Below are 18947 nucleotides of genomic sequence, written 5' to 3'. Positions count from 1 at the left end.
GAAAAGGAGGACTTGTGGCACCTTAGAGACGAACAAATTTATTTGAGCTTAAGCTTTCGTGAGCTACAGCTCACTTCATTGGATGCATGCAGTGGAAAATAGAGTAGGGGGATTTTATATACACAGAGAACATGAAACAATGGGTGTTACCATACACACTGTAAGGAGAGTGATCACTTAAGATGAGCTAATACCAGCAGGAGAGCGGGGAGAAGGGGGGTCGGGGGGGGGGGGGAGAAAACCTTTTGTAGTGATAATCAAGGTGGGCCATTTCCAGCAGTTGACAAAAACATGTGAGGAACAGTGGGGGGGGGGGGGAATAAACAGGGGAAATAGTTTTACTTTGTGTAATGACACATCCACTCCCAGCCTTTATTCAAGCCTAATTTAATGGTGTCCAGTTTGCAAATTAATTCCAATTCAACAGTCTCTCGTTGGAGTCTGTTTTTGAAGCTTTTTTGTTGTAATATTGCCACTTTTAGGTCTGTAATCAAGTGACCAGAGAGATTGAAGTGTTCTCCAACTGGTTTATGAATGTTATGATTCTTGACGTCTGATTTGTGTCCATTTATACTGTTACGTAGAGACTGTCCAGTTTGGCCAATGTACATGGCAGAGGGGCATTGCTGGCACATGATGGCATATATCACATTGGTAGATGTGCAGGTGAATGAGCCTCTGATAGTGTGGCTGCTCCCACTATATTTTTGCATGGTTCGCTCTTTAGGGACACAGTATTGACCCTAGCGATCTTGCCCAAGTCCTAGTATGACTGAATGGGTAATTTGCTGTTAATGTCAATATTAATTATCATGGGAAGTGCTGTGAGGTGACCTCCACAGTGCTAGGGCTTGATGTTGGCTTAATATCTGCAAGTCCTGTCTATGAAGGTGAGTTATTTCATGAGGTGTGGTATGGCTAAATCAGATGTTTATTATTTTCTTTGGCTTAAAGAAATTATTCCTGCCAATATTTTAAATTAATGGCATTCACACTTTAATTATTCTGCATAATTTGCACTTTCTAGTAATATCAGTGCTACACTTAATGAGTCTGTTAACCATCCACTACCTTAGCTTGCAAAAAAAACCCTGAAGTCTATGTTAATACTGTCATGTGGTCCTCTTTTAGGCATGGAACACCATGCCAGAACAATTTTATTTGATTATGCTATTTATACTCATAAGTTTGTGTACTTATTAGCCTACACTACTATATTCAGTCAATGTGTACTTACTGTATCAATCTCCTGTTGTTTGCTTTGCCCCTCTTGGGATACAAGTGGTGACAGAGGGAGCGGAGCATTCACAGGAAAAGCTAGAGACAGCTTCAGAATACTTTGCTGGTTTACATGCAAAGCCCCATCTGACTGTCATGCCACTCCCCAGACTTATTAGTGGTGTTCATAGGGAGAAATTGGGACCCTTGGGCGACCAGTTCAGCTGTAAAATCTATCCTGGAAAGAGGGCAGGAGAATCAGGCTCAAATATTTTAAGCCAAATAATCAGCTGGTGTCAATTATGTGTTGTCAAGGTTCCTTCCCCACTCTGAACTCTAGGGTACAGATGAGGGGACCTGCATGAAAAAACCCCTAAGCTTATTTTTACCAGCTTAGGTTAAAATTTCCCCAAGGTACAAACTATTTTACCTTTTGTCCCTGGACTTTATTGCTGCCACCACCAAGCATCTGACAAATATAACTGGGCAAGAGCCCACTTGGAAACGTCTTTCCCCCCAAAATCCCCCCAAGCCCTATACCCCCTTTCCTGGGGAAGGCTTGATAAAAATCCTCACCAATTTGCATAGGTGAACCCAAACCCTTGGATCTTAAGAACAATGTAAAAGCAATCAGGTTATTAAAAGAAGAATTTTAATTGAAGAAAAAGTAAAAGAATCACCTCTGTAAAATCAGGATGGTAAATACCTTACAGGGTAATCAGATTCAAAACACAGAGAATCCCTCTATGCAAAACCTTAAGTTACAAAAAGACACAAAAACAGGAATATACATTCCATTCAGCACAACTTCTTTTATCAGCCATTTAAACAAAACAGAATCTAACACATATCTAACTAGATTGATTACTAACTCTTTACAGGAGTTCTGACCTGCATTCCTGCTCTGGTCCCATCAAAAGCAACACACAGACAGAGAGAGAGAACCCTTTGTTCCCCCCCCCCCCCCGCCCACCCCCTGGCTTTGAAAGTATCTTGTCTCCTCATTGGTCATTTTGGTCAGGTGCCAGCGAGGTTGTCTTAGCTTCTTAACCCTTTATAGGTGAAAGATTTTTCCTCTGGCCAGGAGGGATTTAAAGGTGTTTACCCTTCCCTTTATTTTTATGACATGTGTATTTCTGAGCCGACCCCTCTGTAGGCCGCTGTAGCAGCTGTCCAGATATGGTGATGGTTACATCCATTCTAGAGATCGCCAGTTAGTGATTTCATTGGTACTGTCACAGTCTCTGCACTGTTTCCAGAGATGGATAAGAATGCTGTTGATTTTAGTGATAATGATGAGATAGAGAAGATAATGTCAAGCAATTTCAGCCAGGATTGACTCTGAGGTCTGCAAGGACAATGTCTTTTAAAGACAGGTGACCAATCAGCATACAAGTTGGTAACATGTCACAAATAAAGGCTGGGATTTTCAAAGAAGCTTAAGGGAGTTAGACACACAAATCCGATTGAATTTCAAATGCCAAACCCCATACAACTGAGCACCTAATTCCCTGAGGCTCCTTTGAAAATCCCAGCCAAAATAAAATAGGTGACTGATGTTGCCTCATATCCACCCTGCTACTTTGCACAGTGATCTTGTATGTGAGATTATTCCTGCGAGGAGACCTCCAGGAGCCTTTCTTCAAAGAACATAGAGTGTGAACAACATGGGAACATTAAGCAAGACCACTGCAGTGCGATGGTGCCTTTTTTGGCTTTGGAAGATTTCTGGTGGATGTCACAAAGGTGAATAAACTTGAAGAGGATCCCATGAAAGATGCTGAGGCTGAGACACAAATATCCCAGAGAAAATAGGTATGAAGTCAAAATTTTGGAGCTATCATATAAATGGGCCTTACGGGCATAACCCTCTTGTGTGTACACTACTGAGGGGTACATCTGTACTGCCATCAGAGCTGCGATTGCAGCCCCTGTAGATGTACCCAAGCTAGCTTTGGTCCAGCTAGCTCAAATAACAGTAGTAAAGCTACTAAAAACATCCTCACTGCATTTTCCACTTTTCTGCAGAATTCATTTGCAAATTGGATACAATTAACCTAGGCTTGAATAGAGACTGGGAGTGGCTAAGTCATTATGTAAGGTAACCTATTTCTCCTTGTTTTTTCCTCCCCGCCCCCCCCCATTCCTCAGATGTTCTGGTTAAACCCCAGATTTGTGCTGGAAATGGCCCACCTTGATTATCATACACACTGTAAGGAGAGTGATCACTTTAGATAAGCTATTACCAGCAGAAGAGTGGGGTGGGGGGAGAGAAAACCTTTTGAAGTGATAAATACCCATTTTTTTCATGATCTGTGTGTATAAAAACATCCTAACTGCATTTTCCACTTTTATGCATCCGATGAAGTGAGCTGTAGCTCACGAAAGCTTATGCTCAAATAAATTGGTTAGTCTCTAAGGTGCCACAAGTACTCCTTTTCTTTTTGCGAATACAGACTAACATGGCTGCTACTCTGAAAGTAGTAAAGCTTTGGCAGCAGTAAAGCTGTGGCAGCCTGGGCTGTACAAGCCTGCCCAGAAGAGATAGGACTTGCTATACTTGTCCCAGGAAATAACCAGATGGCTATTAAGAACAAAAATCAAAACAGAAAGGTGAAGAGGAAAGTCCAAGGCAAATCATAAAAACGTAATAGATGTACCCATATTATTGCAAAGCAGGCCTTCTGGCAATGTTACAGGAAGACAGGCTTCAGCTAGTGGTCCATTATACACCCAAAATATAAAGCAGGCTCATCCTGCCACAGGCCAAACAAAAGGGAAATTAGTATTTACATAATTTCCTTTTTTGTTTTAAAATAAAGATTTTAAATCTGCATTGTGTACACAGTGGCATTGTAACAATTTGTATAGTAGCGGTGCTGAGAGCCACTGAACAAAACTGTAAACCCTGTATATGAGGGAAACCACTTCAAACCAGATGGTGCTGCTGCACCCTCAACACCCCTACTTCCAGCATCACTACGTGTGGATGTATGTGTGCTTGAATATAAATATGTAACTTGCAGCTGAGAATCGCTGCACACAATATGCTGAACTGCTTTTATTTGTGCTGGAAGAAGAAGGAAGGGAGGCTGAAATAGATTAATATAGCTCAGGGGAAAGGGTAGTCAAAGGTGCTGATCACCAGGCTTATGCCCAAATAAATTTGTTAGTATCTAAGGTGCCACAAGGACTCCTCGTTGTTCATGCAAAAAAGGTTACAGGAGATAACTACAGCTTAATATTGTATGGAGGGGTAGGGTGTGATTGAAGAATGGAAGTTGGGCTCATTTTCTGTGAATGTTTGGCTTTAAGGAAGAACAATGACCAGGGAAACCCAAGGCATGTTGTGTTTCTCCCTGCAGTAAAGTGTTGTTATGTATAATTTATGTGCTTAGCAAGAATATTAACAAGTAACTATCATTAGGAACAGTGAAAGCCTGAGAAATTCAATCAACAGCTGGAAGAGCCCCAACCTCCCCAGTGCACAAGCTTCAAGCAACTAACAACAAGACTCCAACAAAAGGGAAAAAGGGGAGTAACACATTAGTGCAGTGTAGAATATACTATTCAATTATGAGAAAGCTCATGCGTCCAGGATAAACACAGCTCAATGGAGAATGGGAAATGTGTATGACATGGTGATAAAGCTGCCATCTGCTGCGCACCACTGGAAAAGATGTTGCTTTTGTTTATATCACAGCTTGCAAGGAACATTTTATAGTGCTGACAGTGAGATAGAAAAAAATTGTTATGGAAATGAACAACTTTTTAAGTGTGGCCAGTGTAGCTCATCACTTTTCTTATTGCCGTAACTCTGAACAAGAGAATTCCTATTTGTTAACTGGTATTATTGGATCATCAAGCAGAAATTCTCCAGTTCATGAGAGACAAAGTAAAGTTCCCAATGACACTATTCACTTACTCACTGATGTGGTGATTCCTTTTTAGGGGAAATACTTTCTATCATCACTAATTCCTCTTTCACTTTACTTGTCACATCTGGGCAATAGAGATTGAGAAATGTGGCCCATTAACCCACCTCAGCAATTCAACTCCACCTAGACAACATAATCTAGCGGTGAGGCATATGTTCAGCAGTCTGGCACCATTCCTATTACACCCGTGATGAGAAACTCTGATGTAATATAAATGTGACCAGACTCAGTCTATTTATTTGACAAAATATTAGAATATTCATCTAATCCACATTCTATACTTTGCCTGATGTGTCAGAGCACAAAGGCAAGATAGGCATACACAACACGGTCCCTATTGCCAGTTTAGTTACTGCTTTGGCTTTAGCCTCCTCATCCCTGCCCCTTAAATCAAAGTAAAACTGCCTGTCAATGGATTTTAGGAGATTGGGAAGTCTCTAGCGGCTCCATTACTTCACTACAATAATTTATTCTTGATGAGAACACTGTCATATATTATCCTTCAATTATACCAGGAGGAAACACAAGAAGGAGGGTACAAGACAGGAAACCTCCTGATTCATACGGAGAAAGTAGGGCAATCGACTAGCTATCTTAGGTGCATGTACACGAATGCAAGAAGCCTGGGAAACAAGCAGGAAGAATTGGAAATCTTAGCACAATCAAGGAACTATGACATGATTGGAATAACAGAAACTTGGTGGGGCAATTCACATGACTGGAGCACTGCTATGGATGGGTATAAACTGTTCAGGAAGGACAGGTATGGGAGGAAAGGTGGAGGAGTCGCATTGTATGTAAGAGAGCAGTATGATTGCTCAGAGCTCCAGTTTGAAACTGGACAAAAGCCAGTTGAGAGTCTTTGGGTTAAATTTGGAGGGGAGAGCAACAAGGGTGATGTCGTGTTGGGCGTGTGCTATACACCACAAGATCAGAAGGATGAGGTAGACAAGGCTTTCTTCGGGTAACTAACTGAGGTTTCACAGTTCCTGGTACTAATGGGGACTTCAATCACCCTGACATCTCCTGGGAGAGCAATATAGCAATACACAGACAATCCAGGAAGTTTTTGGAGCTTGTTGCGTACAAGTGCTGGAGCAACCGACTAGGGGCCGTGCTCCTCTTGATCTGCTGCTTACAAACAGGGAAGAATTGGTAGGGGAAGTAGAAGTGGGTGGCAACACAGGCAGCAATGACCATGAGATGGTTGAGTTCAGGATCCTCACAAAAGGAAGAAAGGAGAGTAGCAAAACACGGGCCTTGGACTTCAGAAAAGCAGACTTAGACTCCCTTAGGGAACTGATGGGCAGGATCCCCTGGGAAGCTAATATGAGGGGGCAACAAGTCCAGGAGAGCTGGCTGTATTTTAAAGAAGCCTTACTGAGGGTGCAGGAACAAACCATCCCGAAGTGCAGAAAGAATAGCAAATATGGCAGGCGACCAGCTTGGCTTAACAGTGACATCTTCAGTGAGCTTAAACTCAAAAAGAAAGCTTATAAGTAGTGGAAATTTGGACAGATGACTAGGGAGGAGTATAAAAATATTTCTAGAGCATGCAGGGGTGTAATCAGGAAGGCCAAGGCACTGTTGGAGTTGCAGCTAGCAAGGGATGTGAAGGGTAAGAAGAAGGGTTTCTACAGGTATGTTAGCAACAAGAAGAATGTCAGAGAAAGTGTGAGACCCTTACTGAATGGGGGAGGCAACACAGTGACAGATCATGTGGAAAAAGTTGAAGTACTCAATGCTTTTTTTGCTTCCGTCTTCACAGACAAGGTCAGCTCCCAGACTGCTGCACTGGACAACACAGTATGGGAAGGAAATGAGCAGCCCTCAGTGGTGAAAGAACAGGTTAAGGACTATTTAGAAAAGCTGGATGTGCTCAAGTCCATGGGTCCAGATTTAATGCATCCAAGGGTGCTGAGGGAGTTGGCTGATGTGATTGCAGAGCCACTGGCCATTACCTTTGAAAATTCGTGGCGATTGGGGGAGGTCCCGGATGATTGGAAAAAGGGAAATATAGTGCCCATATTTTAAAAAGGGAAGAAAAAGAACCTGGGGAACTACAGACCATTCAGCCTCACTTCAGTCTCCGGCAAAATCATGGAGCAGGTCCTCAAGGAATCTATTTTGAAGCACTTGGAGGAGAGGAAAGTGATCGGGAACAGTCAACATGGGTTCACCAAGGGCAAGTCATGCCTGACCAACCTGATTGCCTTCTGCGACGAGATAACTGGCTCTGTGGATATGGATAAAGCAGTGGATATGATATAGCTTGAATTTAGCAAAGCTTTTGATATAGTCTCCCACAGTATTCTTGCCAGCAAGTTAAAAAAGTATGGATTGGATGAATGGACTATAAGGTGGATAGAAAGCTGGCTAGATCACCAGGCTCAACGGGTAGTGATCAACGGCTCGATGTCTAGTTGGCAGCCAGTATGAAGCGGTGCGTCCCAGGGGTCAGTCCTGGGGCCGGTTTTGTTCAATATCTTTATCAATGATTTGGATGATGGGATTAATTGCACCCTCGGCAAGTTCACAGATGACACTAAGCTGGGGGGTAGGGATAGGGTCCAGAGTGACCTAGACAAATTGGAAGATTGGGCCAAAAGAAATATGATGAGGTTCAACAAGGACAAGTGCAGAGTCCTGCACTTAGGAAGGAAGAATCCCATGCACTGCTACAGGCTGGGAACCGACTGGCTAAGCAGCAGTTCTGCAGAAAAGGATCTGGGGATTACAGTGGACGAGAAGCTGGATATGAGTCAGCAGTGTGCCCTCGTTGCCAAGAAGGCAGACGGCATATTGGACTGTATTAGTAGGAGCACTGCCAGCAGATCGAGGGAAGTGATTATTCCCCTCTATTCGGCACTCGTGAGGCCACACCTGGAGTACTGCGTCCAGTTTTGGTCCCCCCACTACAGAAAGGATGTGGACAAATTGGAGAGAGTCCAGCGGAGGGCAACAAAAATGATTAGGGGGCTGGAGCACATGACTTACAAGGAGAGGATGAGGAAACTGGGGTTATTAGGTCTGCAGAAGAGAAGAGTGAGGGGGCAGCCTTCAACTACCTGAAGGGGGATTCCAAAGAGGATGGAGTGAGGGTGTTCTCAGTGGTGGCAGATGACAGAACAAGAAGCAACGGTCTCAAGTTGCAGTGGGGGAGGTCTAGGTTGGATATTAGAAAACACTATTTCACTAGGAGGGTGGTGAAGCACTGGAATGGGTTACCAAGGGAAATGGTGGAATCTCCTTCTTTTTCAGTTTTTAGGGCCCGGCTTGACAAAGCCTTGGCTGGGTTGATTTAGTTGGTGTTGGTCCTGCTTTGTGCAGGGGATTGGACTAGTTGACCTCCTGAGGTCTCTTCCAACCCTAATATTCTATTATTCTAATAAAATTCATACTTCTTGCTTCTTTAAAAATATTCAATACAAAGTATACTTAGAAGCAAGGTCATGTAGACAAACACTTGTCTGGGATTGTTTAGGTTTACTTGGTCCTCCCTAAGCATTAGGGAAATGGACTAGATGACCTCTCAGGTCCCTTCCTGCCCTACATTTTTATGATTCTATGTAAAGAAAACCTACAGAACTACAAAAGTCTAAACTATTTAGATATTTATAATGCATTCATTGCCACAGTACCTAGGACAAAGATCTCTTGCTTTTATACAGCTAACTTTATTGACATGTCAAGTTACACCTGTATTGTCAAAGCTAGTAATATAATAATATAAACTGAACAAATACTGCATAATTAACAGACTTTTTGGAAAAAAATATTATTTTACATCTTTCTAATCTGGAGACAAGATGAACATATGAGATTTTTCTGTTGTTTCTTTCATTTCTCCTAACGTAGAAATACATTTTATCTCTTTCACTTTTTAGCATGAAGGTTTATTATTTCAGATAACCTAAGGGAAAAAAAATCTTATTTCCTGTTATTCCCTCTATTTTTTAAACAATGGAGAGCAGACCCTCTCTGTGTTTAGCTTTCTCTGCTCTTAAACTGCTAGCAATAACTCTTTGGAGCGAGCGTTAGGTCTGCCAGTTTTGACTTTGACTTCATTGTGAGCAGGATAACACAGTTTATCCTGCTCCCATTCAAGTCAATGGAAAAACTCACCTTAACTTTAATGGGGCAGGATCAAGACCTTTGAGCACGAGCCAGAGCCCACTGAATGACTTCTGTTGACTTCAGTAGGCTTCTGATTAGACTTTTGCTGAGGTGTTTCTCAACATTTGGAATGTGCCAACCTTACAGATTAATCTATTAGAGTAGTCTCTATTCAGAGGCATTTAACTATCTAAGTAGACAAAAATATTATTTGTTCTTTTCAACAACTTTAGTGTTTTCAGAATTACCCACTCTCACTTTAAGCTGCAGAAACCCTGTATAATCACTTGGCCTACAAGGGATGATAGATAGGCAGGTTTTTGATTTAGGTCTTTTAATGGTAAGAAGTTATGTCATTTGGGCTGAGTAGACATCATTGTAAATTCCTTTTTTTACATGCTGATACAAAGAGGAAATCAGCCTAGCTTTGCTCTGCAGCCAGTGTTGGGAGAATTTCTGTACCAATGTAGGGAGAAGGTCTGCTGGCACAACCGCCACTGCATGAGTTATTTCTAGTGGTGTTTGGCCCTATTCTGTATAATTTGTATGGCCTGCTGGACCTCAGACTTCACTCCCATCCCATACACAGAGAATGTGTATAATAAACTCTCAATAACTGCGATATTCACCACAGAACACTGGTTCTATAAGCAGTTTTATTTCCCAACTTATGCCTTTTAAATTATCTCATGTAGGGGATAGAGTCATGTGCAGGGTCCTTCTGCTGTGGAGTGCATTTCACTGTTAGGCCTTCAGCTGAGGAGCAAATAATGGGGCAAACCAAATTTGAAAATGGGTATGAGTTTTGAGCAAAATTACTACAGTTAACAACAAGAAAAGTGCAAATGTTCATACCGAGAATTCAAAATAACAGATTCCAAAATTAGCTTTTACCAAAATTAGATGTTGTACAACATCATAGTGTAGCAGAAAAGCAAAAGCTAAAGCTTATCATTTGCAAAACTAAATCATACCCCTGAGAGGGAAGAAGAACTGCAGGATCTGGCACAAGAGTTCTTTAGTTGCTTCAGAAAGGGGGGACTTTTTCTCCTTTGGTGGATGGGCTAAATCAAAACTATTTCCAGCAGGTAGAAACTAAGGCAGTGGCTTCACCACACTATATGGAGGTGGGCACCACTGCCATAGACCCCTGTTAGTAACAGAACTGGATTGTTTCACATATTGTACAAAGAGAGTAAAAGATGATCCGTGCCCCAAACAGCATGCAAGCTGATTAAGACCAGGTGCAACAAGTGGCTGCAATAAACGATCTGAAAGAACACGAGAGAGAGAATGAAGGAAGCAGTAATAAAAGCATATTTTTTTACAATAGGCCAGAGGTGAGCACAGCTAGATTATTTCAAGTCAGGTATTTATTGTAATAAATTGTAAGATATGGAGTACCTACACAGAACAGCAAGAGAAGTATCAGAAGTCCCTACAGGCCATCTATCTGCTGTTACCAGTTGGGAGTCACTGTTGACATTCTACTGGAAGTGGGTCTTGAGGAGAATTTTGAAGGAGGAGAGGCTTGAGGAGTGTTCTTTGCTGTGTAAAATGATACTACATTTGTTTCATCTTTCAGATTATATGTCCCCCTGCATCCAATCTGTTGTCTGTCTTTGGATTGCCTTGCAGCAGCAACTCTCCTTCTTATGTGTATGCAAATTGCTTAGCACATAGAGGGTGCTACCACTAATAATAATCCTATGAAGTTCTAACTTTATTATGGACAAACAGTGCTGAAATCCTTATGCAAAATGTCCATTGACTTTAATGGGAATTTCCCCTGAGTAAAAACTCCAGCGAAGGCTACATTAGAGAGTTTACAGAGGTGCAACTGGGCTGCAAGTGCAGACGCTCTAAGTTTACAGGAGAGAACTCGAATGAATCCACCCCCAATAAGCAGCAGTAGCTATGCCAGTGGGAGAAGCTCTCCCGCCAACATAGCACTGCTCACACCGGCGCGTAGGTCAGTGTAACTTACATCACTCCGGGGGTAGCTTATTCACACCCCTGAGCGACATAACTTATATCGACCTAGGATATAGCGCAGCTGTAGCCTAAAATCTAAAACTACATCCTAAGGCAGATGGTAATGCAGTGCTGACAAATCCACTTAATTTTAAGCTTTTTTTATTTTCTCCTTACATTGTCAACTACTGATCACCTCTAATAGCTGGGTAAAAAAAAATATAACCATGTAACCAGATAGACGGTCTCTTCTGAGACTCCTGTCATTTAATCCATTATTTATCATATTTGGGGGCCACTCCCTTCCATCTGAAAGCATTATCCTTTTCAACACTCAATGCCTCTTCTTGGCTAGAGAATAAAAGTCTCGTAATTACCATAAAACTTGGAGTTCATACATTGTAGCCCGTTGTGCAACCAGGTCAGCTGCTACTGCTGCAGTCCCAGCCCCACAAGCGGATACTTATAATTTACAATAAGGACTAGTCCCCTGACTTTTCAATGTATATAAGATTATTTTTGCAACTGTTTATAAACACTTATCTCTATCATCAGGGTGTACATAATAAATTACTCTATTATTCTAACGATGGTAACCTAAGGATACTACAGTTATTGCCATATCAATTCAATTGGATCAACACCCAAAATCAAAGAATAGTTACTGTGAGCCTTTGGCAATTAACTATAACAAGTCACAACCCTAGTAGCCACAGTACTAACGATCACCGAAGAATAACTGAATCCTCAAACGAACAAAAAACAATAATGGAGGCTTGTCCCAAACAGGAGGTGCTACTCAAATTTGCAAGATCCTCACTTTACTTTCCATGATATCTTCCCATTGATCTCAATGGCAGCTCCATTTTCAGTGCTCCTTGGGATTACTGAATTTCTGGTGCATGCATATAATGGTTTTCTCTTCAGAGTCCCCCATATATGTCTCTAACTCAGTCCTGTGGATTCCCCTACATTCCCTCATCTGTCATCCCCACTCTCAGTGTCTCACATCCTGGCCACCATTCTCCTGGCAGAAGAGGATTGGATGGGACTGCCTTTGGAGCCCATCAGAGTGGAGCTTCAATTACCCCAAACAGTTATTACTGAGCAAAGCAGGGCATGCCCTTGTTCACATGGACAAACATGCTGCCTTCACGTCCCTTTGCCAATCAAGGGAGTAAGAGGCTGGTAGCTGAAACCCGGTCTCCTACATGGTGTTGCAGAATGCTCCCATTATGCCAATGGGCTAGTACTGGTTTGGGTGAGTTGGTGCATATGCTGTCCTCATTGCCAGAAGAATTGCCTAGAGTCTGTGTCTTGGTCTCAGACTGGGTTACTTCTGCTTTCAGTGGGGTTTCCAAAGAAAAGTATGAGTGAGGTTTCCAGTAACGTATACAACAGAGACATTAACTGAAACACCAAAGGTAATGAAGAGATGCAGAATTTGTATATTAGTTTTAATGCAGAAGCCTAGAGAGAAGAGATTGTTTGTCTTGTAGAGCCTGATCATTGGATTTGTTGCTTGCTCTTTCTCAATTTTCAGTTCTCCAATCTTTTTTTTTCTGCTTGCTTCTGTTGCATCATAGAATCATAGAATATCAGGGTTGGAAGGGACCCCTGAAGGTCATCTAGTCCAACCCCCTGCTCGAAGCAGGACCAATTCCCAGTTAAATCATCCCAGCCAGGGCTTTGTCAAGCCTGACCTTAAAAACTTCCAAGGAAGGAGATTCCACCACCTCCCTAGGCAACGCATTCCAGTGTTTCACCACCCTCTTAGTGAAAAAGTTTTTCCTAATATCCAATCTAAACCTCCCCCACTGCAACTTGAGACCATTACTCCTCGTTCTGTCATCTGCTACCATTGAGAACAGTCTAGAGCCATCCTCTTTGGAACCCCCTTTCAGGTAGTTGAAAGCAGCTATCAAATCCCCCCTCATTCTTCTCTTCTGCAGGCTAAACAATCCCAGCTCCCTCAGCCTCTCCTCATAAGTCATGTGTTCTAGACCCCTAATCATTTTTGTTGCCCTTTGCTGGACTCTCTCCAATTTATCCACATCCTTCTTGTAGTGTGGGGCCCAAAACTGGACACAGTACTCCAGATGAGGCCTCACCAATGTCGAATAGAGGGGGACGATCACGTCCCTCGATCTGCTCGCTATGCCCCTACGTATACATCCCAAAATGCCATTGGCCTTCTTGGCAACAAGGGCACACTGCTGACTCATATCCAGCTTCTCGTCCACTGTCACCCCTAGGTCCTTTTCCGCAGAACTGCTGCCTAGCCATTCGGTCCCTAGTCTGTAGCGGTGCATTGGATTCTTCCGTCCTAAGTGCAGGACCCTGCACTTATCCTTATTGAACCTCATCAGATTTCTTTTGGCCCAATCCTCCAATTTGTCTAGGTCCTTCTGTATCCTATCCCTCCCCTCCAGCGTATCTACCACTCCTCCCAGTTTAGTATCGTCCGCAAATTTGCTGAGAGTGCAATCCACACCATCCTCCAGATCATTTATGAAGATATTGAACAAAACCGGCCCCAGGACCGACCCCTGGGGCACTCCACTTGACACCGGCTGCCAACTAGACATGGAGCCATTGATCACTACCCGTTGAGCCCGACAATCTAGCCAGCTTTCTACCCACCCTATAGTGCATTCATCCAGCCCATACTTCCTTAACTTGCTGACAAGAATACTGTGGGAGACCGTGTCAAAAGCTTTGCTAAAGTCAAGAAACAATACATCCACTGCTTTCCCTTCATCCACAGAACCAGTAATCTCATGATAAAAGGCGATTAGATTAGTCAGGCATGACCTTCCCTTGGTGAATCCATGCTGGCTGTTCCTGATCACTTTCCTTTCATGCAAGTACTTCAAGATTGATTCTTTGAGGACCTGCTCCATGATTTTTCCAGGGACTGGAAAGCACTCACATAGAAAAGGGCATGGCAGGACATGCCAGGAACAAGATTGTGTTCAGTCATGAGTCTTTGATCTTATGGACTGTTCAACTGTACACTGGGCAGAAAGGTGCAGGCTCAGTACAAACTAGACAGAGAAAAAAGACCAGTGGTTAGTTTTGTTCAGTGACTGAAGAGTTACTGTAGGTCAATAAATGCAGTGTGCACCATTTTCCATTGCTGATGTGTAGCTTTAAAACACTGAGGATATGTAGAAGGAAGCCCCAATGGGCGGTAAATTGCTGCATCCAGATTTTTCTATTTTTGTCATACAGTGCATTTTTAGAGATGTACAAGGAATGAAATCTTCTACCAGCAGAAAGTGTAAATGTTACATTCCAACCGACAGTATGCTATTGATGTTTGCAAACCAAATACATGCAAAAAATAGGGTGGGTAACATATTCATAGTTTTTAAGGTGCTTTCTCATAATCCTGCCTCAGCATAGTAGGATTCAGCCCTACAGTTTTATAATTCTATGCTCATTATTATCCAAATCTCTGTTGGATACTTTGAAAGCTGGACGAGCACAAGTCCATGGGGCCGGAGGCGCTGCATCCGAGAGTGCTAAAGGAGTTGGCGGATGTGATTGCAGAGCCATTGGCCATTACCTTTGAAAATTCATGGCGATCGGGGGAGGTCCTGGTCGACTGGAAAAAGGCTAATGTAGTGCCCATCTTTAATAAAGGGAAGGAGGAGCATCCTGGGAACTACAGGCCAGTCAGCCTCACCTCAGTCCCTGGAAAAATCCTGGAGCAGGTCCTCAAGGAATCAGTTCTGAAGCACTTAGAGGAAAGTGATCAGGAACAGTCAGTATGGATTCACCAAGGGCAAGTCCTGCCTGACTAATCTAATTGCCTTCTATGATGACATAACTGGCTCTGTGGATGAGGGGAAAGCAGTGGATGTGTCGTTCCTTGACTTTAGCAAAGCTTTTGACATGGTCTCCCACAGTATTCTTGCCAGCAAGTTAAAGTAGTATGGGCTGGATGAATGGACTATAAGGTGGATAGAAAGTTGGCTAGATCGTCGGGCTCAACGGGTAGTGATCAATGGTTCCATGTCTAGTTGGCAGCTGGTATCAAGTGGAGTGCCCCAAGGATCAGTCCTGGGGCCGGTTTTGTTCAATATCTTCATTAATGATCTGGAGAATGGCATGGTCTGCACCCTCAGGAAGTTTGCAGATGACACTAAACTGGGAGGAGTGGTAGATATACTGCAGGGTAGGGATAGGGTACAGAGGGACCTAGACAAATTAGAGGATTGGGCCAAAAGAAATCTGATGAGGTTCAACAAGGACAAGTGTAGAGTCCTGCACTTAGGATGGAAGAATCCCATGCACCGCTACAGTCTAGGGACCGAATGGCTAGGCAGCAGTTCTGCAGAAAAGGACCTAGGGGTTACAGTGGACGAGAAGCTGGATATGAGTCAGCAGTGTGCCCTTGTTGCCAAGAAGGCTAATGGCATTTTGGGATGTATAAGTAGGGGCATTGCCAGCAGATCGAGGGACGTGATTGTTCCCCTTTATTCGACATTGGTGAGGCCTCATCTGGAGTACTGTCTCCAGTTTTGGACCCCACACTACAAGCTGGATGTGGAAAAATTGGAAAGCGTCCAGCGGAGAACAACAAAAACTATTACGGGACTGGAACACATGACTTATGAGGAGAGGGTGAGGGAACTGGGATTGTTTAGTCTGCAGAAAAGAAGAATGAGGGGGGATTTGATAGCTGCTTTCAACTACCTGAAAGGGGGTTCCAAAGAGGATGAATCTAGACTGTTCTCAGTGGTAGCAGATGACAGAATGAGGAGTAATGGTCGCAAATTGCAGTGGGGGAGGTTTAGGTTGGATATTAGGAAAAAACTTTTTCACTACGAGGGTGGTGAAACACTGGAAGGCGTTACCTAGGTGGAATCTCCTTCCTTAGAAGTTTTTAAGGTCAGGCTTGACAAAGCCCTGGCTGGGATGATTTAGTTGGGGATTGGTCCTGCTTTGAGCAGGGGGTTGGACTAGATGACCTCCTGAGGTCCCTTCCAATCCTGATAGTCTATGAAACTTCTCTGTAAATACTTCTCCCCTTTACTAAAGCAGCTGTTTCAGTGTTTCTTTGCTCTCGTGATGTTATGACTAGAAAAACCAAAAACAAAAACAAAAAAAACGTTTCTTCCCAGTCTAGAACTTCGCCCCAGGTTCTATTTTGATAACAAACATAATAGAACTTTGTTTCTGAGAAATAAAAGGATATATATAATTAATTATGAACCATATGTTTTGATTTCCAGGGGCAGCCACTATCTCTACTTAGGAAACAAGCACCAGTCCATGGGGGGGGGGGGGCGCACATACCACAGTTGGGAAGAGGTTGATGATGCCATTGTGATTTCTTTTCACTGGGGTTTATTAAGTCTTTATTATACTCATGTCATTTCCAACTTGGTGCTATCAATGGGTAAATGCCAATCTGTCTAAGTATTAATTGAATTCTTTATCTTATCAAAGGCACCAAGAGCTTGTAATGGGTGATCTTTTGTACTAGCACAAATCTAAATTAAAAAATATATACATACGCACACACAACTGATTGGAACTGGATGGGTACCTTGTGTCAGCAAAGTGTATATGGAGGATATTGCTGGGTCAAATTCATGTTGGATTAAATTTGCTCCTGCACAGATGGCCTCCAGAAAGACCTGTATACATAGCTTAAGGCTCAGGCTAAGGACTTAAGAGACAAATAAGGCCTCCTGGAGCCATTTGCACATGGGTTACTTTCACCCTTACAGATACGCCAATATAGTGGTAATTTTTTTGCAGGTTAAAATACATTTCTTGTGAAAAACAAATAATTGACTACATTTGATGGACTAGCCATCACCTTCAGCCCCCAACTAAAACCCCTCCAACGCATTATTAAGGATCTACAACCTATCCTGAAGGATGACCCAACACTCTCACAAATCTTGGGAGACAGGTCAGTCCTTGCCTACAGACAGCCCCCCAACCTGAAGCAAATACTCACCAGCAACCACATACCACACAACAGAACCACTAGCCCAGGAACCTATCCTTGCAACAAAGCCCATTGCCAACTGTGCCCACATATCTATTCAGGGGACACCATCACAGGGCCTAATAACATCAGCCACACTATCAGAGGCTCGTTCACCTGCACATCCACCAATGTGATATATGCCATCATGTGCCAGCAATGCCCCTCTGCCATGTACATTGGTCAAACTGGACAGTCTCTACGTAAAAGAATAAATGGACACAAATCAGATGTCAAGAATTATAACATTCATAAACCAGTCGGAGAACACTTCGATCTCTCTGGTCATGTGATTACAGACATGAAAGTTGCGATATTACAACAAAAAAACTTCAAAACCAGACTCCAGTGAGAGACTGTTGAATTGGAATTCATTTGCAAATTGGATACAATTAACTTAGGCTTGAATAGAGACTGGGAGTGGCTAAGTCATTATGCAAGGTAACCTATTTCCCCTTGTTTTTTCCTTCCCCCCAAGATGTTCTTGTTAAACCCTGGATTTGTGCTGGAAATGGCCCACCTTAATTATCATACACATTGTAAGGAGAGTGATCACTTTAGATAAGCTATTACCAGCAGGAGAGTGGGGTGGGGGGAGAGAAAACCTTTTGTAGTGGTAAACACGCATTTTTTCATGCTTCGTGTGTATAAAAAGATCTTCTATACTTTCCACAGTATGCATCTGATGAAGAGAGCTGTAGCTCACGAAAGCTTATGCTCAAATAAATTGGTTAGTCTCTAAGGTGCCACAAGTACTCATCATCATTTCAGTGTCTGTTCCATATAATTACAGTGTAATTGCAAGCTTGCCGGGGGAAAGCTATCTGTCTTTGGAATTCTTGTAATGACATTTTATTTAAAATAAAATATCTAGTCTAAGGGAAAACAGTCAGGGACTTTTCAACATCTATTGAAGCACACACTGCTTTTATTAGAACATTGTAAATGGCGTTTTCCAATGAAGTAAACTGATTCTCCGAAACTCTGATTCCAACAGTGCCATTAACACAACTTATCAGCTAATGAGAACTCACTCCTCTTTACTAGGCACAGATGATATTAAAAAATGAATCTTCAACAGACCACTTCCCTAATACAAATCATTTATGCCCCAATCCTACAGACAGCTCCACATGGTGGACCCCTGTGCTTGCACAGACCCCCACTGAATTCAATGGAGCAATCTCAATTGGTGTTAATCAACTATGGTCAGCAAAGCTAAACTAGCTGAGGACCTGGCTCAATGTGGCTCTGTGCAGTGCTCATTGCGGGATCAGGGCCTTAAAATGCAGAGGAAAGAATAAAAGGATTCATGTTACACAATCCCGATGTTTTCAGAACAAGAGTATTTTTACAGTTTAAAATGGTTTAAAAGATTTAAAACAAAATAATGTGACTAATTCAACAACCGAAACTTAAAAAAAAAAATACCACCACCACAACCCTCACTACTTTCCATTTTACCAATGCCAGCAAGCCTAAGCATAGAGAATTCAGTCCTGCAAGGCACTGTACACCTGGGTGCTGAACCAGCAAATGATTTAAATACATGCTTAACTTTAAGCATGTGAGTAGTCCTATTGAACTCAGTGGTGCTATTTATCTGCTTCAAATACTTGCTGAATTAGCACCAGAGGCTCAGCACCATACAGGATCTGGTCTAGTAGCAGCAAATACACGGCTTCTCATTG

The sequence above is a fragment of the Eretmochelys imbricata genome, chromosome 6 (genome assembly GCF_965152235.1).
Source record: "Eretmochelys imbricata isolate rEreImb1 chromosome 6, rEreImb1.hap1, whole genome shotgun sequence".
NCBI lineage: Eukaryota > Metazoa > Chordata > Testudines > Cheloniidae > Eretmochelys > Eretmochelys imbricata.
The sequence above is the reverse complement of the archived record's forward strand: the minus strand, read 5'-3'. Positions refer to the sequence as shown.